General features: G+C 45.9%; 1 protein-coding gene across 2 annotated transcripts in view; it reads left to right on the plus strand.

Moving 5' to 3' along the window:
• Positions 1 to 3671: 3671 nt before the first annotated feature.
• The window catches only part of LOC110517470 (SH2B adapter protein 2-like), a 63327-nt gene continuing 43020 nt past the window's right edge, over positions 3672 to 23978 (plus strand). For both annotated transcript variants that reach the window (XM_036961376.1, XM_036961377.1), the window contains exon 1: positions 3672 to 3930. The gene's annotated coding sequence lies outside the window, so the exon portion shown is untranslated. The remainder of the gene's footprint in view (positions 3931 to 23978) is intronic.

Genomic DNA, 23978 nt, shown 5'->3' on the forward strand with positions numbered 1-23978 from the left:
TCTGCACTCAATGAGTTACTGTGTCTGCCTGTCTGTCTGCACTCAATGAGTTATTGTGTCTGCCTGTCTGTCTGCACTCAATGAGTTACTGTGTCTGCCTGTCTGTCTGCACTCAATGAGTTACTGTGTCTGTCTGTTTCTCTGCACTCAATGAGTTACTCTGTCTGTCTGTCTGTCTGTCTGTCTGTTTCTCTGCACTCAATGAGTTACTGAGCGTGTCTGTCTGTCTGTCTGTCTGTCTGTCTGTTTCTCTGCACTCAATGAGTTACTCTGTCTGTCTGTCTGTCTGTCTGTCTGTTTCTCTGCACTCAATGAGTTACTCTGTCTGTCTGTCTGTCTGTCTGTCTGTTTCTCTGCACTCAATGAGTTACTGAGCGTGTCTGTCTGTCTGTACGTTTCTCTGCACTCAGTGAGTTACTGAGTGTGTCTGTCTGCCACCAAATGAATGTGTGTATGCTGCTGTGTCTAAAGGGCTGGGTTTGGTTGCATGTTTGTGTAGCATGACATGCCAGTGCCAGGCTTATAGGCTCTGATATAATGGAGTGGGGAGACAAATGGCTAGTGATTGAGACTAACTCTCTCTGTATGTGTGTGTGTGTGTGTGTGTGTGTGTGTGTGTGCAATTGTGCAAGTTCTCCAACTTAAAAAGATGAGAGGCCTGTAATTTTCATCATAGGTACACTTCAACTATGACAGACAAAATGAGAAGAAAAATCCAGAAAATCACATTGTAGGATTTTTAATGAATTTATTTGCAAATTATGGTGGAAAATAAGTATTTGGTCAATAACAAAAGTTTATCTCAATACTTTGTTATATAATATTGTTATAATATACACAAACTGTTCCGGTGGTCCCCACAAGGATATTAAGTGTGTGTGTGTGTGTGTGTGTGTGTGTGTGTGTGTGTGTGTGTGTGTGTGTGTGTGTGTGTGTCTGGTAATAGATCACCTGGCTCTCTCTCCCACTCACCAGGAAACCCACCAGCACTGAACGTCTTGTATTATAGAGTGTGAATCGACACTAGCGCTGCTTAGATTAAGTGTGTGTGTGTGTGTGTGTGCGTGCGTGCGTGCGTGTGTGGTAATAGATCACCTGGCTCTCTCTCCCACTCACCAGGAAACACACCAGCACTGAACGTCTTGTATTATAGAGTGTGAATCGACACTAGCGCTGCTTAGACCCAAGGCTTTAGGGAGTGTGCGGGTGAGAGAGTGACAGGGAGAACAGGCACCCCAAAAAATCTGAGAGGGCACAAAATACGTGAGGATGGTTAGGGGGTGGTCCGGAGGTGGGGCTAGCCCCCCACTGACTGTAAATTGAAGAATTTTGCATTTTTCAAACACCTGAAACAGCTTTTTCCTGCAATCGAGAGCCATAATCATTATGCTTAATTCTTTGTCAAATATATACAGAACCAGTCAAAAGTTTGGACACACCTACTCATTTCAGGGTTTTTCTTTATTTTTACTATTTTCTACATTGTAGAATAATAGTGAAGACATCAAAACTATGAAATAACACATATGGAATCATGTAGTAACCAAAAAAGTGTTAAACAAATCAAAATATATTTATATTTTAGCTTCTTCAAAGTAGCCACCCTTTGCCTTGACAGCTTTGCACAATCTTGGCATTCTCTCAACCAACTTCATGGGGGATGTCACCTGGAATGCATTTCAATTAACAGGTGTTCCATCTTAAAAGTTAATTTGTGGAATTTCTTTCTTAATTCGTTTGAGCCAATCAGTTGTGTTGTGACAAGGTAGGGGTGGTATACCAGAAGATATCCCTATTTAGTAAAAGACCAAGTCCATATTATGGCAAGAACAGCTAAAATAAGCAAAGAGAAATGACAGTCCATCATGACTTTAAGACATGAAGGTCAGTCAATCCGGAAAATGTAAAAAACTGAAAGTATCTTCAAGTGAAGTCGCAAAAACTATCAAGTGCTGTGATGAAACTGGCTCTCATGAGGACCACCACAGGAAAGGAAGACCCAGAGTTACCTCTGCTGCAGAGGATAAGTTCATTAGAGTTAACTGGCTCTCATGAGGACCACCACAGGAAAGGAAGACCCAGAGTTACCTCTGCTGCAGAGGATAAGGTCATTAGAGTTAACTGGCTCTCATGAGGACCGCCACAGGAAAGGAAGACCCAGAGTTACCTCTGCTGCAGAGGATAAGGTCATTAGATTTAACTGGCTCACATGAGGACCGCCACAGGAAAGGAAGACCCAGAGTTACCTCTGCTGCAGAGGATAAGGTCATTAGAGTTAACTGGCTCACATGAGGACCGCCACAGGAAAGGCAGACCCAGAGGTACCTCTGCTGCAGAGGATAAGTTCATTAGAGTTAACCAGCCTCAGAAATTTCAGCCGAAATAAATGCCTCACAGAGTGTCTGTTACTTGAACATCTCAACATCAACTGTTCAGAGGAGACTTGCTGCAAAGAAACCACCACTAAAGGACACCAATAATGAGAATAGACTTGCTTGGGCCAAGAAACACGAGCAATGGACATTAGACTGGTGGAAATCTGTCCTTTAGTCTGATAAATCCAAATTTAAGAGTTTTGGTTCCAACCACCGTGTCTTTGTGAGATGCAGAGTTGGTGAACGGATGATCTCCGCATGTGTGGTTCCCATCGATCTACGTGCAAGAGGCATCATTACAGTCCCTGGTTCGAATCCAGGCTGCATCATATCCGGCCGTGATTGGGAGTCCCATAGGGCGGCACACAATTGGCCAAGCGTCATCCAGGTTTGGCCGGGGTAGGCCATCATTGTAAATAATAATTTATTCTTAACTGACTTTCCTAGTTAAATAAAGGTTAAAAATCGTGAAGCACGGAGGAGGGGGTGTGATGGTGTAGGGGTGCTTTGCTCGTGACACTGTGATTTATTTAGAGTTCAAGGCACACTAAAACAGCATGGCTACCACAGCATTCTGCAGCGATACGCCATCCCATCTGATTTGCACTTAGTAGGACTGTCATTTGTTTTTCAACAGGACAATGACCCAACACACCTCCAGGCTGTGTAAGGGATATTTTACCAATAAGGAGAGTGATGGAGTGCTGCATCAGATGACTTGGCCTCCCCAATCACTCAACCTCAATCCAATTGAGTTGGTTTGGGATGAGATGGACCGCAGAGTGAAGGAAAAATAGCCAACAAGTGCTCAGCATATGTGGGAACTCCTTCAAGACTGTTGGAAAAGCATTCCAAGTGAATTCCTAGAGTGTGCAAAGCTGCTAACAAGGCAAAGGGTGGTTGGCTACTTTAAAGAATCCAAAATCTAAAATATATTTGGATTTGTTTAACACTTTTTTGGTTACTACATGATTCCATATGTGTTATTTCATAGTTTTGATGTCTTCACTATTATTCTACAATGTAGAAAATTGTAAAAGTAAAGAAAAAACCCTTGAATTATTGCATCCAAACTTTTAACTGGTACTGTATATATTATTTTTTTAATAGGACAAATCTGAGAGGGCACGACGCCTCTGAGTGAGAGAGGGAGAAAAAAGAGGGAGACTGGTGGGATTACACACAATGGACTTCCCTCTGGCTCACAAAAAAAACCCACTAAACGTTTATACCTATGGCAAAGTGAACTGGTTTTGGCAAGCGGGAACCGTGGGCGGCTCCTTTAAGGGCAGACAGCCCCGGAATGAGAGACCGTGGATCCTACAGTGCAGTGTGCTTCAGAATGGATATGGAGAAAATGTAACGGCGCGGCCGCTAGTCTCCTATCTCTGTCTAACCGCTCCTCCAGAATAATGATATGAAGACAATTAATACATATTATTGGACTTGATTGGAGAACAACAACAACAACAACAGCAGCAATAACAACAAACAACAGAGCAAGGATTGGCTCCCAGACATCAGCGTAGCGCCATGCAGTGAGTCGGACATCGAGGTGAGCGCTGCTGCGTTCATGTTTTCCATTTTGTGACTTCCGACTGTTTGGATGTCGCTGGAAGCAATTTAGCGCACATTCTAGCCTACCAGTTACCTTTATAACCGCCGACCTGTAACCTAGGCTACGTTCCACATTTCATATTATTTCCTAGGCTATGAAAATGTTTGCGTCGTGCTTTTAGTGAGGTCAGGTAGCAACGAGATAGGCAGCTCGGCTCAGCCCTCACTGTGTTCGGTCCAGGTGCTGAAGGATAGCCGTATGTCCAGTCGACTCGCCAACGCGCCTGGTGCTGAAACGCATCCATGTAAAAACCATTATTTCAACACACGGGTAGCCTGTGGTATAACAGACTCGATTGATGCCGTTCTGAGTACACCTCAGTGATTGATGCGCTTCCTCAGAGAAGCCTCAAGACGTTACCTACTCCGGAGTGAGTGTCGCGGTAAAGGACTTTTCCCTTAATCCATTTTTGTGGACCGAGGGGTAGGTCTGTCGAGGGGTAAAGGTCTCTCTCTCTGGTCACTGACCATAACAACATTTTGGTCTCCAGCAGTCATTGACAATCACCAGGGTCTGTCTGTGTCCTGGCCCCGCGAATAGAGTCTCTGTTAATAACGGTCATTCATTGACGCGGATTTCGGGATCCGTTCTTTCACGGGTAGAGTCGGCGCTCAGCCATTCAGCAGCCGGTTATTTCTCATTCATGAGTACCGCCACGGTGCGCACATGCTACCACAGCATATCGATTATTCCCATTAATTAAAAGGCGTAGGCTACAGTCATATATTTTACAGTTCTTTCTAATTGGTAATGGTTTATATAGGCATACTGTTATATATATATTTTGTTTTGCTTCTATCGCGGCCTCTTTTAGTCGATAGACTATGATAAACAGCCCGTGAAGATCAAACAACCATCATGCCACTTCATACATGTCAGTGTAGTGCAACAAGGTATGCTAACCTAGACCTATTCCAAGTTTTTAAAGTGTTGGTTTTGTTACCAGTCTGTAAAAATGCTCCAGTAGCCTGTCAGTTCACATATTTTATTCTCTGATTATAGCCTATGTGTGCACAGTTCATCTTTATAGTTTCAAGACGAAAAATTTAAAAAAACTTCCACATCTTACATTTCAGGATGTTTTTTTTTTTTTTGGTCATCTGTGAAATTAATTTAGTGGGTGAGAGGGACAGGAAGCCGAAACGGGGTCGCGGAATGCGCGTCTCCCACGCTCTATCCTTTATCACCGCCATGTGGAGGCACGCTGCACGAAGGCTCACCCTCAGCTCGCTCAATATTTACATTAGCTCTGTTTGTCTCCGTGCCCTTTCTCACCCCCGAGGACATGCTAATTATGTGTGTTTAACATGCACGGTTGCGTGTGGGTTGTTATAAGTGGGTCGTTGTTGCTTGTTTTTACATCACTGGAGGCGCCTGTAGTCTTACACTAGGCACATTCAGAATCAGACGAAAACAAATTATTCCTGAAGGGAGTATTTGTTATAATACTGCACTCCTCAAAGGCATCATTTCCATGTTTTTGTGTATTTACTCAGAGTACATTATGCTTGTAGCATGACTCAGTGTTTGGTCATAGAGTAAATTACGCCTGCCCTGACTACTGTCATCATGTCAGCCCAATCTGGCTCTATCAGGAGTTAAAAGAGAGGCTGTATCAGTGAATGGGGGTTGGGGTGGGGGGTTAGATTTGTTGCTAGGCTATATCCCACTTCTACCAAGAAAGAACATTCCTCTCTCAGACAGTTGGTTGAGAGTCAGGAAGCGCCGGCAGGGTTATCAGAGGTCAGGTCAAAGGTCATAGTGTGTGGTCTGTGATGATGACGCCAGAGCAGGTGAAGGTTGTATAACTCTGACCCCTGACCCCTTTCTTATCTCTGTAGGTCTTATCTACTGGCTGGCTCTATGGGCTGTCATCCTTTCTGATGCTCCTTCTCTTTCTGTCATCCTCTCTCTCTGTCATCCTCTCTCTCTGTCATCCTCTCTCTCTGTCATCCTTTCCCTCTGTCATCCTTTCTGCTGCTCCCTCTCTCTCTGTCATCCTCTCTTTCTGTCATCCTCTCTCTCTGTCATCCTCTCTTTCTGCCATCTTTTCTGATGCTCCCTCTCTCTCTGTCATCTTTTCTTTCTATGCATTTAGGCTGCCGTTGGTTTCTCTGGCCTCTGGCTTCCTTTGGTGAGTCAGCCAGTCAGTTAGTCAGCCAGCCAGCCAGTCAGTCAGCCAGTCAGTCAGCCAGTCAGTCAGCCAGTCAGTCAGTCAATCAGCCAGTCAGCCAGCCAGTCAGTCAGTCAGTCAGTCAGCCAGTCAATCAGCCAGTCAGTCAATCAGCCAGCCAGTCAGTCAGTCAGTCAGTCCATCCCAGTAGTCAGACTAGGCTACCCTCCACTCTCTGACGATGTGCTCTTGTAGATCCCGAAGGAACACACCTTGTTGATTTTAGACACAGGGGAAGGTTTACCCATTAAGTTCACTTCCATCTGTGGATTCAAATAAAAATAAAACAAGACAAATGTTCAGCTGTTTAATGTTTCAACCGATTCATCTGGTTGTTATATCCACAACGGTTTGTATTCTAAGCCAATCAGATGTTTGAAGTTATTGACAGTTATACAGTTATGTGTTAAGTTCCCACAAGTGGCCAATTTCAAAGCTGAACAAAAACTCTTGGTGTTGAGGCAACCGTCAGATAAATACATTTTCTGATATTTTTGTTGTACCTTCTCAGATAAAGTATGATCACATGTGTACATTTAAGATATTAATGTAATGGTGTACAGTACCAGTCAAAAGTTTGGACACCTATTCATTCAAGGGTTTTTCTTATTATAATTTTTTAAAACTATTTTCTACATTGTAGAATAATAGTGAAGACATCAAAACTATGAAATAACACATATGGAATCATGTAGTAACCAAAAAAGTGTTAAAGAAATCAACATATATTTTATATTCTTCAAAGTAGCCCCCCTTTGCTTTGATGACAGCTTTGCACTCTCTTGGAATTCTCTCAACCAGATTCACCTGGAATGCTTTTCCAACAGTCTTGCAGAATGTTGTGGTTGCCATGCAGGTTAAGTGTGCCTTGAATTCTAAATAAATTACAGACAGTGTCACCAGCAAAGCACCCCCACATCATCACACCTCCTCCTCCATGCTTCACGGTGGGAACCACACATGCAGAGATCATTCGTTCGCCTACTCTGCATCTCACAAAGACTCGGCAGTTGGAAACAAAAATGTCAAATTTGCATTCATCAGACCAAAGGACAGATTTCCACCTGTCTGAAGTCCATTGCTTGTGTTTCTTGGCCCAAGCAAGTCTCTTCTCCTTATCGGTGTCCTTTAGTAGTGGTTTCTTTGAAGCAATTCGACCATGAAGGCTTGATTCACGTAGTCTCCTCTGAACAGTTGATGTTGAGATGTGTCTGTTACTTGAACTCCGCAATTTCTGAAGGGCAGGTAACTGTAATGAACTTATCCTCTGCAGCAGAGGTAACTCTGGGTCTTCCTTTCCTGTGGCGGTCCTCATGAGAGACAGGTTCATCATAGTGCTTGATGGTTTTTGCGACTGCACTTGAAGTTCTTTAAATTATCCGGATTGACTGACCTTCTTGTCTTAAAGTAATGATGGACTGTCGTTTCTCTTTGCTTATTTGAGCTGTTCTTGCCATAATATGGACTTGGTCTTTTCCCAAATAGACCATCTTCTGTATACCACCCCTACCTAGTCACAACACAACTGATTGGCTCAAACGCATTAAGAAGGAAATAAATTCCACAAATTAACTTTTAACAAGGCACACCTGTTAATTGAAATGCATTCCAGGTAACTACCTCCTGAAGCTGGTTGAGAGAATGCCAAGAGTGTGCAAAGCTGTCATCAAGCCAAAAGTTGGCTACTTTGAAGAATCTCAAATATAAAATATATTTTAATTTGTTTAACACTTGTTGGTTACGACATGATTCCATATGTGATATTTCATAGTTTTGATGTCTTTACTATTATTCTATAATGTAGAAAACAGTTTTTTTTTTAAATAAAGAAAAACCCCTGAAATGAGTAGGTGTGTCCAAACTTTTGACTGATACTGTATGCACATGATAGCACATGGGCTTTAAGGACTATTTCTTTGCCAATTCATGCTTAGCGGTTGTGGCTGCATGTCACAGTCACACAGTAGCCACATAACTTGGTGAACTACAACAAAATGATAGATTTCAGGCATTCACAGCTTACATTTTAAAATGCATTTAGTCTTATTTTACTGTTTAAGGAACCTTGCATTGTTATACATAGATTGCATTTTTGTAAATGTGGCATTTATCTCATGTGGGTTTAAAGGGTTGATAGCACAAAAAACACTCCCTCTGCACAGGATGTAAATTATAATCAAGTAATACTGTTTAATATGATAAATATTAACTTGCATAATATTGTAGTCTATAGTATATATGTATATCTCAAACGATTGGTTTCCGAATATTTTATGAGTAGACAGTAAATCACAGTTGTTTCAATTAAGCCCCAGTGTGCTCCTGTTAAGCCCCGGTGTGCTCCTGTTAAGCCCAGTGTGCTCCTGTTAAGCCCCATTGTGCTCCTGTTAAGCCCAGTGTGCTCCTGTTAAGCCCCATTGTGCTCCTGTTAAGCCCCGGTGTGCTCCTGTTAAGCCCATTGTGCTCCTGTTAAGCCCCGGTGTGCTCCTGTTAAGCCCAGTGTGCTCCTGTTAAGCCCAGTGTGCTCCTGTTAAGCCCAGTGTGCTCCTGTTAAGCCCATAGTGCTCCTGTTAAGCCCATTGTGCTCCTGTTAAGCCCCGGTGTGCTCCTGTTAAGCCCCATTGTGCTCCTGTTAAGCCCCGGTGTGCTCCTGTTAAGCCCCATAGTGCTCCTGTTAAGCCCCATTGTGCTCCTGTTAAGCCCCGGTGTGCTCCTGTTAAGCCCATTGTGCTCCTGTTAAGCCCCTGTGTGCTCCTGTTAAGCCCCGGTGTGCTCCTGTTAAGCCCCGGTGTGCTCCTGTTAAGCCCATTGTGCTCCTGTTAAGCCCCTGTGTGCTCCTGTTAAGCCCCGGTGTGCTCCTGTTAAGCCCCGGTGTGCTCCTGTTAAGCCCATAGTGCTCCTGTTAAGCCCATTGTGCTCCTGTTAAGCCCCGGTGTGCTCCTGTTAAGCCCCATTGTGCTCCTGTTAAGCCCCGGTGTGCTCCTGTTAAGCCCCATTGTGCTCCTGTTAAGCCCCGGTGTGCTCCTGTTAAGCCCATAGTGCTCCTGTTAAGCCCCGGTGTGCTCCTGTTAAGCCCATAGTGCTCCTGTTAAGCCCCGGTGTGCTCCTGTTAAGCCCCGGTGTGCTCCTGTTAAGCCCCGGTGTGCTCCTGTTAAGCCCATAGTGCTCCTGTTAAGCCCCGGTGTGCTCCTGTTAAGCCCCGGTGTGCTCCTGTTAAGCCCCGGTGTGCTCCTGTTAAGCCCCGGTGTGCTCCTGTTAAGCCCCGGTGTGCTCCTGTTAAGCCCCGGTGTGCTCCTGTTAAGTGTGCATTGAAAGACATGGGAATAGTGTGTTGATACCTCTAACATTCAATGAACATTTTTAATTTATTTCAGATTTAAGTTGATTCTAACACAAAACTACAGTTATGCAAATTATGAGCCTTTGCCAAGATAAAAAAAACAATTATAAAACCTCTGTACTCTCTCCAAGTTGTGGACAGGTAGTCATTGACGCAACGAGAGAACAATTAAATCAGGGTTGACGGACAAGAAGACGACTACTCCTGTACTTTTGGATGGAGGCATTGTCCTATTGTTGTCCTTCATTCATCCAGCTGATTCTGTTTTTTGGTTTACACCTGTGTCTTTGAGAGTTGAAACTGTCTTCAGAGGGAGAGTTGAAACTGTCTTCAGAGGGAGAGTTGAAACTGTCTTCAGACGGAGAGTTGAAACTGTCTTCAGAGGGAGAGTTGAAACTGTCTTCAGAGGGAGAGTTGAAACTGTCTTCAGACGGAGAGTTGAAACTGTCTTCAGACGGAGAGTTGAAACTGTCTTCAGAGGGAGAGTTTAAACTGTCTTCAGAGGGAGAGTTGAAACTGTCTTCAGAGGGAGAGTTGAAACTGTCTTCAGAGGGAGAGTTGAAACTGTCTTCAGAGGGAGAGTTGAAACTGTCTTCAGACGGAGAGTTGAAACTGTCTTCAGAGGGAGAGTTTAAACTGTCTTCAGAGGGAGAGTTGAAACTGTCTTCAGAGGGAGAGTTGAAACTGTCTTCAGACGGAGAGTTGAAACTGTCTTCAGAGGGAGAGTTGAAACTGTCTTCAGAGGGAGAGTTTAAACTGTCTTCAGAGGGAGAGTTGAAACTGTCTTCAGAGGGAGAGTTGAAACTGTCTTCAGAGGGAGAGTTGAAACTGTCTTCAGAGGGAGAGTTGAAACTGTCTTCAGAGGGAGAGTTGAAACTGTCTTCAGACGGAGAGTTGAAACTGTCTTCAGAGGGAGAGTTGAAACTGTCTTCAGACGGAGAGTTGAAACTGTCTTCAGAGGGAGAGTTGAAACTGTCTTCAGAGGGAGAGTTGAAACTGTCTTCAGACGGAGAGTTGAAACTGTCTTCAGAGGGAGAGTTGAAACTGTCTTCAGAGGGAGAGTTGAAACTGTCTTCAGACGGGCTTTAGGAAGACGAGTTGAACTAATTAACAACAGAATAGCAGAACAGCAAATGTGAATCAGCTTTGGGCGATAATGAATTTGAAAGCCATACGTTATGGTTTTTATGAATGGCTTCTTATCCACGGAGGAATATTTATTATTTATGACCAACAAATAACACACCTGATTCAACTAATCATGTTTTGATTGAAATCTATGATTAGTTGTTTAGTTGAATCATGTATGTACCAGTACTGGTTGACAAGAACAAAAGCCTACTTCCATATTGATCTCTGTGGATACGATTGGACAAACCCCCCACTGTTATGAGTGATACTTTCAGGATGAATAGACTTGTCAAGTATTTTCTCAAATATTTGATTGTCTTATTAAAGTAAAGTCATACAACTTTACATGAAAAATTAATCTTTAATTTTATAGAAACTTTTCTTACAGAAATTAGGGGCAGTATATGTTAGAAATGTCTAAACTTAGATTTTGGTGGTTTTAAAACGTACACTTACCCTAATACATACACTTACCCTAATACGTGTACCCTAATACGTACACTTCGTCTAATTCACAGAGGAAACCAATGACTTCTGGATCTATTTATGTGTGGTTACATTCTACCCTTGTAGGCCTGTGTGGTTACATTCTACCCTTGTAGGCCTGTGTGGTTACATTCTACCCTTGTAGGCCTGTGTGGTTACATTCTACCCTTGTAGGCCTGTGTGGTTACATTCTACCCTTGTAGGCCTGTGTGGTTACATTCTACCCTTGTAGGCCTGTGTGGTTACATTCTACCCTTGTAGGCCTGTGTGGTTACATTCTACCCTTGTAGGGCCTGTGTGTGAACTGTGATGTGTCTGTGTCGGCCTGTCATGTTTCTTATGTGTCTGGTTGTGTCATTTCCTGCTCATCCCAGCAGTCATTTCCTGTGTTTGTGTGTGTGTGTGTGCGCGCGTGCGTGCGTGTGTGTGTGTGTGGTGTGTGTGTGAGCAGCTAAAATAGTGCTGTTGTATTAATCAACATGATGTACTGAACAGAACATCTCCTTAGAGGACTGGATCATATCACTGCTCACACGTCTCCTGGTCAATGTGTTTAACAGGTTGGAGTTGCCTGTCTGCGCCTCCTGCTCCTCTCTGCTCCTCTCTGCACCTCTCTGCTCCTCTCTGCACCTCTCTGCTCCTCTCTGCGCCTCTCTGCGCCTCTCTGTTCCTCTCTGCTCCTCTCTACGCCTCTCTGCTCCTCTCTGCTCCTCTCTGCTCCTCTCTGCGCCTCTCTGCTCCTCTCTGCACCTCTCTGCTCCTCTCTGCGCCTCTCTGCTCCTCTCTGTGCCTCTCTGTTCCTCTCTGCTCCTCTCTGCGCCTCTCTGCTCCTCTCTGCTCCTCTCTGCGCCTCTCTGCGCCTCTCTGCTCCTCTCTGCTCCTCTCTGCACCTCTCTGCTCCTCTCTGCTCCTCTCTGCACCTCTCTGCTCCTCTCTGCGCCTCCTGCTCCTCTCTGCTCCTCTCTGCGCCTCCTGCTCCTCTCTGCGCCTCCTGCTCCTCGTCTCTTTCCTGTCCATATCTCCTGGGTCAGTTACTATTACCATACTAAAACCACCTTATGAACACACACACACACACACACACACACACACACACACACACACACACACACACACACACACACACACACACACACACACACACACACACACACACACGCACCACACACCACACACACACACACACACACACACACATCTACCGTTGCTGAACTTAAACCACCTGACAGAGATATCAGCCATATCCTCCTGGGAGGTGGAGGGGTGGGGAGAGAGAGGGAGGGGTGGGAGGGTATAGAGAGGGTGAGGGGGGCAGAGAGAGAGGGGTAGAAGTGGGGGGGGTAGAGAGAGAGACTGAATGATCCCTTTAAGGTGCTGTAAATGGTGACTGAATGGTGCAGTGAATGGTACAGTAGGGTTCCTATAGTCTCTTCCATTGTGTCCATTGTCCATTGTGTAGGGTCTTCGGGGAAGGCTCGAGGGTCTAGTCTGTGGAAAAGTGTATTGTGTGTACGTGTGTTTGTATAGAGTGTGTGTGTGTGTGTGTGTGTGTGTGTGTGTCAGGAGCCGCTGTTCAAGGTGGATTAAGGGTCCCTAGCCCCAAGGTCCTGGAGTGGGCCTGTTTTCCCCTCTGTGTCCCCAGTGGCCTCTCCACCTACATATGTACTTACTCATCCACACACACACACACACACACACACACACACACACACACACACACACACACACACACACACACACACACACACACACACACACACACATACATTGTTTTAGCAGCTGGGCCATGGAGCAAAAACATGACCCCTTCTTCTCTCTTCTCTTCTCTTTCCATAGGTTCACAACCCCTCTCTATTTCCATAGGTTCACAACCCCTCTCTCTTTCCATAGGTTCACAACCCCTCTCTCTTTCCATAGGTTCACAACCCCTCTCTCTTTCTCTCTCTCATCTCACAACGCCTCTCTTTCTCTCTCTCATCTCACAACCCCTCTCTCTTTCTCTCTCATCTCACAACCCGCCTCTCTTTCTCTCTCTCATCTCACAACCCCTCTCTCTTTCTCTCTCATCTCACAACCCCTCTCTCTTTCTCTCTCTCATCTCACAACCCCTCTCTCTTTCTCTCTCTCATCTCACAACCCCTCTCTCTTTCTCTCTCATCTCACAACCCCTCTCTCTTTCTCTCTCTCATCTCACAACCCCTCTCTCTTTCTCTCTCTCATCTCACAACCCCTCTCTCTTTCTCTCTCATCTCACAACCCCTCTCTCTTTCTCTCTCTCATCTCACAACCCCTCTCTCTTTCTCTCTCTCATCTCACAACCCCTCTCTCTTTCTCTCTCATCTCACCACCCCTCTCTTTTTCTCTCTCTCATCTCACAACCTTTCTCTTTCTCTCGCCTCATCTCATAACTAAGCGCAAACCAGATGGGATGGTGTATCGCTGCACAATGCTGTGGTAGCCATGCTGGTTAAGTGTGCCTTGAATTCTAAATAAATCACTGACAGTCATTCCAGGTGACTACCTCATGACTACCTCTCTGGTTGAGAGAATGCCAAGAGTGTGCAAAGCTGCATCAAGGCAAAGGGTGGTTACTTTGATGAACCTCAAAAATAAAACATATGTTGATTTGTTTAACACCTTTTTGGTTACTGCATGATTCCATATGTGCTATTTCATAGTGTTGATGTCTTCACTGTTATTCTACAATGTAGAAAATAGTAAAAATAAAGAAAAACCCTTGAATGAGTAGGTGTGTTCAAACTTTTGATTGGTACAGGGTACACATTGTATTGTAGTATCTGGAGACCCTCCGTGTTCAGTATTGTAGTATCTGGAGACCCTCCGTGTTCAGTAGTGTAGTATCTAGGGACCCTCCGTGTTCAGTATTGTAGTATCTGGAGACCCTCCGTGTTCAGTATTGTAGTATCTAGGGACCCTCCGTGTTCAGTATTGTAGTATCTAGGGACCCTCCGTGTTCAGTATTGTAGTATCTAGGGACCCTCCGTGTTCAGTATTGTATTGTAGTATCTAGGGACCCTCCGTGTTCAGTATTGTAGTATCTAGGGACCCTCCGTGTTCAGTATTGTAGTATCTAGGGACCCTCCGTGTTCAGTAGTGGAGTATCTAGGGACCCTCTGTGTTCAGTATTGTAGTATCTAGAGACCCTCCGTGTTCAGTAGTGTAGTATCTAGGGACCCTCCGTGTTCAGTAGTGTAGTATCTAGGGACCCTCCGTGTTCAGTATTGTAGTATCTGGAGACCCTCCGTGTTCAGTATTGTAGTATCTAGGGACCCTCCGTGTTCAGTATTGTAGTATCTAGGGACCCTCCGTGTTCAGTATTGTAGTATCTAGGGACCCTCCGTGTTCAGTATTGTATTGTAGTATCTAGGGACCCTCCGTGTTCAGTATTGTAGTATCTAGAGACCCTCCGTGTTCAGTATTGTATCAGTATCCACTGGGCTCCAGACCTCAAACCCACTGCTTCCACTTCCTCTACAATCTTCTCTGGCTTGAGTTTCATGCTGACTGTGTGTGTGTGTGTGTGTGTGTGTGTGTGTGTGTGTGTGTGTGTGTGTGTGTGTGTGTGTGTGTGTGTGTGTGTGTGTGTGTGTGTACAGTGTCTATCCAGTATCTTTTTAGAAAGGCACGTATCCTCTTCTTAACGGAAGGACATGATCTTGAGAAATGCTCCTCGTCATGTTCGCGTTCTGTTTTTAATTTTTGCTGAATGTGTGGAAAGCTGGACCACCCGGATGTTTAAGGAAATGAAAAAAATAGCTGCACTGATATCAGACTGCCTCCCAGCCACTGCACACAACAGTGGGGGTCAGTGCTGTTTAACACGAGGGAGGACTGATGTTTTAATATATTGTTAATGAACACGACCCTTATTTCTATTACAGCACATTGGATGACTGTTATTCGTTTTCCATTCACCCAGTTCAATGTAACAACGGTAGGTTTAGGCTACTTTCACGCTGATGCTAGAATGTTCCCCTGTACCCATCGTGAGGACTTTCAATTGGACAAATTCAGGTAGGTTTATCCCCGTTTCGTTCCGTTTGCTTCCCGTTGAAGAAATGTTTTTCAACGGAATCGGTGGAATGAAGACACCCCCCCCTGATCACTTGCACACAAACACAGTTCACTTTCATAGCAGCCACATACGAACAGCATGATAATTTTTTCCTCGTTGTGGAATTACTTCTCGCGTTCACCGCGCTCTCCTCCTCTGTGGACTTCAGTGCACAACACAACAGTTGTCTGTCACCAGGCGACAAAACCTTTCCAAACCAAATCGTCATACCATAACCGCTAACCGTTAACCGCTAACCGCATAACACACAGCCTACATCGTTGTCACACTATTAGCTAACGTCATAGTCAACATAGTTCTAGTGCCTAACGTGTTAGTAAACCCACTACAATCACACAGGACAGTGTACAGCAAGCAGTTGGATAGCTTTAGCCAGCTAGCTAACATATCATTCCTCTCTGTTGGATAGCCTTAGCCTATACTGACTCACAGAAGAAGCTGCCTAATTATTACAACACTTATCGTTCACCTCTCGATTCAGCTTAATGACACATCTCAAATGAAACCCATGAGACGCCAGTTGTCAACAAGCTAACAGGGAACCTATCAACAAGCTAACAAGGCATCTATCAAGCTAACAGGGAACCTATTAGCTTGACTAACCCATACCCCCGCACATTGACTCGGTACCGGTACCCCCTGTATATAGCCTCATTACTAACCTGTACCCCTCCACATTGACTCGGTACCGGTACCCCCTGTATATAGCCTCCACATTGACTCGGTACCGGTGCCCCCTGTATATAGCCTCATTACTAACCTGTACCCCTCCACATTGACTCGGTACCGATACCCCCTGTATATAGCCTCCACATTGACTCGGTACCGGTGCCCCCTGTATATAGCCTCATTACTAACCTGTACCCCTCCACATTGACTCGGTACCAGTACCCCCTGTATATAGCCTCCACATTGACTCGGTACCGGTACCCCCTGTATATAGTCTCATTACTAACCTGTACCCCTGTATATAGTCTCATTACTAACCTGTACCCCCTGTATATAGTCTCATTACTAACCTGTACCCCTGTATATAGTCTCATTACTAACCTGTACCCCCTGTATATAGTCTCATTACTAACCTGACAATCTCTTTACAGTAGGGGTATAGGCTTTTATGATAATGTAATGATGATAATCTCTTTACAGTAGGAGTATAGGGTAGGCTTTTATGATAATGTAATGCTGATAATCACTTTACAGTAGGGGTGTAGGGTAGGCCTAAAATTATAATGTAATGATGATAATCTCTTTACAGTATGGGTATAGCGTAGGCTTTTATGATAATGTAATGATGATAATCGCTTTACAGTAGGGGTATAGGGTAGGCGTTTATGATGATTTGAGGGCCCACATTCTGGCCCACCTACATTATTTGCTGGACCTACGCTGCTGGCTAGATTATATAATTAATTACATAGGGAGTTACACTGCAATGTCTTCTATTAAACTGGTTTAATGCTGAACATTGAGTCAGGATTACTTTTTTTGTTGAATTGAAACAGACACTAGTGATTTAGAGAACATTAGTTAACTCTACGTATGAACTCTTAATGGGAGGCCTCTCTCATTCAGCTGTGTGTGTGTGTGTGTGTGTGTATGCGCCTGTGTTTGTGTGTGTATATGTGTGTGTGTGCGTGGGCGAGAGTCTCATTCACTAAAACCTCTGAGTCAGGCGTAACCTTGCCTGCTGTGGCTGATACTTCAATAAGAGTATTTCTGTCCTGGCTGCTCTAATCTCTGGTGGGGAGACTGTAGACATTAACACAGTGCTTATCCTTTCACCTTTGCTGCCACACATCCTTCACTGTATGATCTCGAGATTACCTCCCTTCAGAGAGGAATAAGAGGGATTTCACTTAACATGAATCTGTCTGATCGTCTCATCTCCCTCCTCTCCTCCTACCTCCCCCCCTCTCTCTCTCCTCCTCTCATCTCCCTCCTCTCCTCCTACCTCCCCCTCTCTCTCTCTCTCTCCTCCTCTCATCTCCCTCCTCTCCTCCTACCTCCCCTCTCTCTTTCTCTCCTCTCATCTCCCTCCTCTCCTTCTACCTCCCCCTCTCTCCTCTCATCTCCCTCCTCTCCTCCTACCTCCCCCTCTCTCTCTCTCTCCTCCTCTCATCTCCCTCCTCTCCTCCTACCTCCCCTCTCTCTTTCTCTCCTCTCATCTCCCTCCTCTCCTTCTACCTCCCCCTCTCTCCTCTCATCTCCCTCCTCTCCTCCTACCTCCCCCCCTCTCTCTCTCTCTCTCTCTCTCATCCTCTCATCTCCCTCCTCTCCTCCTCCTTCCCTCCACATCCTCTGACATTCCTCTAGATGTGGTTTTATCTCGGGCCCTCTCGGGCCCTCTTGAAAGAGGGTAGGGTAGATGCTTCCTCCAACAGCTGTATGTACTTGGCTGAGAGAGAGAAAGAGAGGTATGAGGAGAGGAGGAGGGGTAGAAAGAGGAGGGGTAGAGAGATGAGTAGAGAAAGGAGGGGAGAGGAGTAGAGAGAGGAGGGAAGAGGAGGAGGAGTGGAGAGAGGAGGGGTAGAGAGAGGAGGGGAGAGGAGTAGAGAGAGGAGGGAAGAGGAGGAGGAGTAGAGAGAGAGGAGCGGAAGAGTAGAAAGAGGAGAGGAGGAGTAGAGAGGAGGGGTAGAATAGAGAGGAGGAGAAGAGGAGGAGTAGAGAGAGGAGGGGTAGAGAGGGGTGGTGTAGAGAGGAGGAGGAGAGAGAGGAAAGGAGGAGTAGAAAGAGAAGGAGAAGCAGACAAAGAGATCAGAGTGATTTCACTCAACATGAATCTGTCTTCTGATTTTCATTTTGTGATCTTCTCTTCCTACCTCCCCCTCTCTCTCTCCTCTCCTCTCATCTCCCTCCTCTCTTCCTACCTCCCCCTCTCTCATCTCCCTCCTGTCCTCCTACCTCCCCCCCTCTCTCTCTCTCCTCTCATCTCCCTCCTCTCTTCCTACCTCCCCCTCTCTCTCCTCTCCCTCCTCTCCTCCTACCCCCCTCTCTCTCTCCTCTCATCTTCCTCCTCTCTTCCTACCTCCCCCTCTCTCTCTCTCTCTCTCTCTCTCTCCTCTCATCTCCCTCCTCTCCTCCTACCTCCCCCTCTCTCCTCTCATCTCCCTCCTCTCCTCCTACCTCCCCCTCTCTCCTCTCATCTCCCGCCTCTCCTGCTACCTCCCCCCCCCTCTCTCTCTCTCTCTCTCTCTCCTCTCATCTCCCTCCTCTCCTCCTACCTCCCCCTCTCTCCGCTCATCTTCCTCCTCTCCTCCTACCTCCCCCTCTCTCCTCTCATCTCCCGCCTCTCCTGCTACCTCCCCCCCTCTCTCTCTCTCTCATCTCCCTCCTCTCCTCCTACCTCCCCCTCTCTCCTCTCATCTCCCGCCTCTCCTGCTACCTCCCCCTCTCTCCTCTCATCTCCCGCCTCTCCTGCTACCTCCCCCTCTCTCTTTCTCTCTCATCTCCCTCCTCTCCTCCTACCCCCCCTCCCTCCTCCTTCCCTCCACATCCTCTGACATTCCTCTAGATGTGGTTTTATCTCGGGCGGCATCACAAACATGTTTTTACATCTTGAAATAAGGTGATAGATGGATGGTCCCACCAACAGCTGTATGTACTTGGAGTTTGTCTCATTATCCTTCCCTGGGCTCAGTCTAGGTCCTTGATATGATCTGATTTAATCCAGTTTAGTTGGATCTCTACCACGGGGCTTCAGTGAGGAGAGGAGGAGAAGGGGGAGGAGGGTAGAGCGAGAGAGAGGGTAGAGCGAGAGAGGGTAGAGCGAGAGAGGGTAGAGCGAGAGAGGGTAGCGAGAGAGAGGGTAGAGCGAGAGAGAGGGTAGAGAGAGAGAGCGAGAGGGTAGAGAGAGAGAGACGTGGTAGAGAGAGAGAGGGTAGAGAGAGAGAGAGAGAGAGAGAGAGAGAGAGAGAGAGAGAGAGAGAGGGTAGAGAGAGAGAGAGAGGGTAGAGAGAGAGAGAGAGAGGGTAGAGAGAGAGAGAGAGAGGGTAGAGAGAGAGATAGGGTAGAGAGAGAGAGACGTGGTAGAGAGAGAGAGGGTAGAGAGAGAGAGAGAGAGGGTAGAGAGAGAGAGAGGGTAGAGAGAGAGAGAGAGGGTAGAGAGAGAGAGAGAGAGGGAGCTTGGGCACAGAACTGCAGACTTGTTTCGGGAATCAGAGGGGGAGAGATGTGCACTAAACCTGTGTAACAAGATTCTGTTTTTGAAAATGACAAGATGCTGCACAGACAGTCGAGGTGATGGAGTGGAACTGTGTGTGTACGGCTCCTCTCTCCACCTGGATTGTAAGTGTAACTTTGTGTGGGTTGGAGAAATCAGGACTGCTCAAATCCAACACAAATTACAAGCAGCACTTAATAACAAAATTACCCCTAAACCAGTGGGTCAAAATCTCCACCTTCAGTCTGCATAGAGCTCCCTCAGTACAGACCTCTACCTACAGTCTGCATAGAGCCCCCTCAGTACAGACCTCTACCTACAGTCTGCATAGAGCCCCCTCAGTACAGACCTCTACCTACAGTCTGCATAGAGCCTCCTCAGTACAGACCTCTACCTACAGTCTGCATAGAGCCGCCTCAGTACAGACCTCTACCTTCAGACTGCATAGAGCCCCCTCAGTACAGACCTCTACCTTCAGCCTGCATAGAGCCCCCTCAGTACAGACCTCTACCTACAGTCTGCATAGAGCCCCCTCAGTACAGACCTCTACCTACAGTCTGCATAGAGCCCCCTCAGGACAGACCTCTACCTACAGTCTGCATAGAGCCCCCTCAGTTCAGACCTCTACCTACAGTCTGCATAGAGCCTCCTCAGTACAGACCTCTACCTACAGTCTGCATAGAGCCTCCTCAGTACAGACCTCTACCTACAGTCTGCATAGAGCCTCCTCAGTACAGACCTCTACCTACAGTCTGCATAGAGCCGCCTCAGTACAGACCTCTACCTTCAGACTGCATAGAGCCCCCTCAGTACAGACCTCTACCTTCAGCCTGCATAGAGCCCCCTCAGTACAGACCTCTACCTACAGTCTGCATAGAGCCCCCTCAGTACAGACCTCTACCTACAGTCTGCATAGAGCCCCCTCAGGACAGACCTCTACCTACAGTCTGCATAGAGCCCCCTCAGTTCAGACCTCTACCTTCAGTCTGCATAGAGCCCCCTCAGTACAGACCAGAGTACTGGACAGCTTTGTGACATCAAATGGACTTTGGTGGTCAAGATGTGTTGGTATCTGTACTGATGGCACAAGATCCATGACAGGGAGACTCCCGACGCCAATTGGGTCCACTGCAGCATCCACCGAGAGGCTCTTGCTGCCAAGGGAATTCCTGACAGCTTGAAAGACGTTTTGGACTCTACAGTCGTGGCCAAAAGTTTTAAGAATGACACAAATATTAATTTTCACAAAGTCTGCTGCCTCAGTTTGTATGATGGCAATATGCATATACTACAGAATGTTATGAAGAGGGATCAGGGGAATTGCAATTAATTGCAAAGTCCCTCTTTGCCATGCAAATAAACTGAATCCCCCAAAAACATTTCCACTGCATTTCAGCCCTGCCACAAAAGGACCAGCTGACATCATGTCAGTGATTCTCTTGTTAACACAGGTGTGAGTGATGACGAGGACAAGGCTGGAGATCACTCTGTCATGCTGATTGAGTTGGAATAACAGACTGGAAGCTTCAAAAGGAGGGTGGTGCATGGAATCATTGTTCTTCCCCTGTCAACCATGGTTACCTGCAAGGAAACACGTGCCGTCATCATTGCTTTGCACAAAAAGGGCTTCACAGGCAAGGATATTGCTGCCAGTAAGATTGCACCTAAATAAACCATTTATCGGATCATCAAGAACTTCAAGGAGAGTGGTTGAATTGTTGTGAAGAAGGCTTCAGGGCGCTCAAGAAAGTCCAGCAAGCGCCAGGACCGTCTCCTAAAGTTGATTCAGCTGCGGGATCGGGGCACCACCAGTGCAGAGCTCGCTCAGGAATGGCAGCAGGCAGGTGTGAGTGCATCTGCACACACAGTGAGGCAAAGACTTTTGGAGGATGGCCTGGTGTCAAGAAGGGCAGCAAAGAAGCCACTTCTCTCCAGGAAAAACATCAGGGACAGACTGATATTCTGCAAAAGGTACAGGGATTGGACTGCTGAGAACTGGGGTGAAGTCATTTTCTCTGATGAATCCCCTTTCCGATTGATTGGGGCATCCGGAAAAAAGCTTGTCCGGAGAAGACCAGGTGAGCGCTACCATCAGTCCTGTGTCATGCCAACAGTAAAGCATCCTGAGACCATTCATGTGTGGGGTGGCTTCTCAGCCAAGGGAGTGGGCTCACTCACAATTTTGCCTAAGAATACAGCCATGAACAAAGAATGGTACCAACACATCCTCCGAGAGCAACTTCTCCATCCAGGAACAGGTTGGTGACAAACAATGCCTTTTCCAGCATGATGGAGCACCTTGCCATAAGGCAAAGTGATAACTAAGTGGCTCGGGGAATAAAACATAGATATTTTGGATCCATGGCCAGGAAACTCCCCAGACCTTAATCCCATTGAGAACTTGTGGTCAATCCTCAAGAGGCAGGTGGACAAACAAAAACCAACAAATTTTGACAAAGTCCAAGCATTGATTATGCAAGAATGGGCTGCCATCAGTCAGGATGTGGCCCAGAAGTTAATTGACAGCATGCCAGGGCGGATTGCAGAGGTCTTGAAAAAGAAGGGTCAACACTGCAAATATTAACTTTTTGCATCAACTTCATGTAATTGTCAATAAAAACCTTTGACACTTATGAAATGCTTGTAATTATACTTCAGTATTCCATAGTAACATCTGACAAAAATATCTAAAGACACTGAAGCAGCAAACTTTGTGGAAATTAATATTTGTCATTCTCAAAACTTTTCACCACGACTGTGGATTTGAACCTTTCAGTTACTGGGCCAAACGGGCTTAACCGCTAGGCTACCTGGAGAGATGGGTTTGTGATCCGATGTGGCTCAGCCTGGGCCTGGGAGGGAGGGAGGGAGTTAGGGAGGGAGGGAGGAAGGGAGGGAGAGGAAATAGGGAGGGAGGGGGGGGAGGGAGGGAGGGAAGAAGGAGGGAGTTAGGGAAGGAGGGTGGAAGGGAGGGAGTTAGGGAGGGAAGGAGGGAGGGAGTTAGGGAGGGAGGGAGGGAGTTAAGGAGGGAGGGAGGGAGTTAGGGAGGGAGAGAGTTAGGGAGGGAGGGAGATGAAAGAGGGAGGGAGGGAGGGATAGGGCTGAGTCATACTCCCAGTGAGGCAGAGAGAGATGGAAGGATGAGAGAGGGATGAGTGTCTTCCTTAAGAGAGTGGGAACAAGGCGGCCACTGTCACATTGATTTACAGGGATAACAACTCATGCAGGCTGCCTACAGGCAGAGGAAAAAGAGGGAGGTAGAGCAGGAGCAGGAGGAATTATAGATTTCTAGCTGACAAACGGATAGTTCTTTATATCTTTCTAAATTCCTCTTCAATTGGATTGTTGCGCTCGAGTCCAAACCAAACACTGCTACAAACGTAAATGGATACAGATTTATTTTTGATTCGCTGAACACAGCACGATTAAAAAAAAATGATTTAAAAGGAAATAATTTTCTCCAGATTGCGTCTGGCTTTAGTCATGTCCTTGGTCAACTCCCTCTTCACAACAGATGATGTCATCTGGTACGAGCCATGTGATTGGGACAGTGGTGGAAAAAGTAGCCAAAACTCACACTGTAGTAAAAGTAAAGATACCTTAATAGAAAATGAAGTCACCCAGTATGAAATACTACTCGAGTAAAAGTCTAAAAGTATTTGGTTTTAAAATATACTTAAGTATAAAAAGTAAAAGTAATTACTAAAATATACTTAAGTATAAAAAGTAAAAGTATGAATAATTTTTTTATTCCTTTTATTAAGCAAAACATGTTTTTATTTAATTTATTTTATTTACGGATAACCAGAGGCTCCAACATTCCAACAAACGAAGCACGTGTGTTTAGTGTGGTCAGAGGCAGAAGGGAAGACCAGGGATGATGTGTTGATAAGCGTGTACATTAGACCATTTTCCTGTCCTGCTCAGCATTCAAAATGTAACTCTTGTTTGTCAGGCAAAACGTGTGGAGTAAAAAAGTACATTATTTTCTATAGGAATGTAGTGAAGTAAAAAAAATAAAAGTATTCTAAAATATAAATAGCAAAGAGCAGATACACAACAACAACAACAACAAAACGACTTAAATAAGTACTTTAAGGTATTTTTACTTAAAATATTTTACACCACTAGATGATGATGTATGTCAGTGTAGCAGGGCTGTGGGGAGAGATCGTTCTTCCACAGAGAGAGAAGGACTGGGCCTGTCGCCTGTCGCCTCTATTTAGGGAAATGACAAAACACAATCTCCCAGCCTCAGAAGTCTTGTTTCGTTCCCACATCTTCTGTGGTTCACACGACACACGTTTTCCCACACAGAGACTGTTATTCTGTTGGCGCTGTCCTTTGTAAATCCTAGGATCCCACACATTCTCACTGTAATGTCTCTTTCCTTGCTATTGGTGACACACACACACACACACACACGCACACGCACACGCACACGCACACACACACGCACACGCACACGCACACGCACACACACACACACACACAGACAGAATGTTAGCAGGGCTTGGTTAGCACACTCTCTAACATGTCTAGCAGGGCATGGTGATGAACCCCCCACACTCTCTAACATGTCTCTCTCTCTGTCTTT

The sequence above is a fragment of the Oncorhynchus mykiss genome, chromosome 24, assembly GCF_013265735.2.
Source record: "Oncorhynchus mykiss isolate Arlee chromosome 24, USDA_OmykA_1.1, whole genome shotgun sequence".
In the NCBI taxonomy this organism is placed as follows: domain Eukaryota; kingdom Metazoa; phylum Chordata; class Actinopteri; order Salmoniformes; family Salmonidae; genus Oncorhynchus; species Oncorhynchus mykiss.